Raw genomic sequence first — 1,463 nt, forward strand, 5'->3', positions numbered from 1 at the left:
TCATATTTGGATTACGCTTCCAATTTTGGCAGGTTGAGTAATGTAGACAAATTTTCTCTCTGAGGAGAATTCAAAAACTGGACAAAATATTTTCCAAAGATCAGCTTGGAAGTATGGGAAAGCTATTAAAGTAGTAAAAAATGACCAGACTGAGGTGTGAAAGGGGAAGGAGTTCCAGAAAGGAGAGCTTGGCATTTGGGGCATTTGCAAATGATGCAACTGAGAAACTGGGAAACATTTTTGACAATGTTTGTGGGTGGGGGAAAAAGTTGTATTTCAGGGTCTGCAGAAGTGGGGATCATGGTGAACCTCTAACACGTTTAAACCCTAAAGGGCTGTACCCTAAGAGTAAGGGGGAATTATCAGTAAACCAGCCTTCCCATAGACTACAACCCAGCTCCTAGACATCGGGGTACCCAAGAAAGTCTCAATCCCAAAACATTACTTACAGTATTAACAGTGTTCATGTGATCTGAATGGCCTTGGGAGCCTAGCAGAAGCAAATAATGCTTTTTGGAAAATAAAATTTAAGTTCTCGATCTATTTTTACAAACAATTTTCAAGTACAATGACCTATCTACAAAGATAACCAGTCCCATGAGCAGACAAGACATTATATATGAGGATCAGGAGAAACAATGCACAGTAGAAACAGACTATAATGACTCTGGTTGAGCAAACCCAGACTTTAAAATAATGATTCTTCTGGTGTTTGAGGAGATAAAAGACAAGATTTAAAATTTTAACAGAGAACTCTAAAGAACCAAATAGAAATTCTTAAATAACTGAAAGTAAGAACTTAAAGGATAGGTTTTGAGTCAGCTAGGGAAAGACTTATAAACTGGAATATAAGGCAGAAAAAAATCCAGAATGAACCAAAAGGAGAAAAAATAATTGAAAAATGCAAAGAGAGGATAAGAGATATGAAGAAAACTGTCTTAGTCCCTCAGGCTGCTATAACAAAAATACCATAGACCGAGTAGCTTAAACAACAAACATTTATTTCTCACAGTTCTGGAAGCTGGGAAGTCTGAGATCAAGGCACCAGGAGATTTGGTGTCTGGTGAGGACCTGCTTCCTGTTTCATAGATGGTACCTTCTTACTCTGTCCTCACATGGCAGAAGGAGCAAGAGAACTCTCTGAGGTCTCTTTTATAAAGGCACTAATCCCATTCATGAGGGCTCCACAGTGGACCTAATCACCTCCCAAAGGCCCCACCTCCTAATACCATCACATTGGGGGTTAGGATCTCAACAAACGAATTTTGAGAGGACACAACATTCAGTCTATAAGAGATACAGTGATAAATTCTAATACATGTTTATTGGAGTCCCCGTGGTAAAGGAGAGATAAAATGGGATGGACACAATGTTTGAAGAAGTAATGGCTTATCTTTCCTCACACTGATGAATGGCTTAAATTCATAGGTAAAAGAAGCCAAATTAATCTCAGGAGGATAAAT

Source organism: Balaenoptera musculus, chromosome 2 (genome assembly GCF_009873245.2).
Source record: "Balaenoptera musculus isolate JJ_BM4_2016_0621 chromosome 2, mBalMus1.pri.v3, whole genome shotgun sequence".
Lineage (NCBI taxonomy): Eukaryota > Metazoa > Chordata > Mammalia > Artiodactyla > Balaenopteridae > Balaenoptera > Balaenoptera musculus.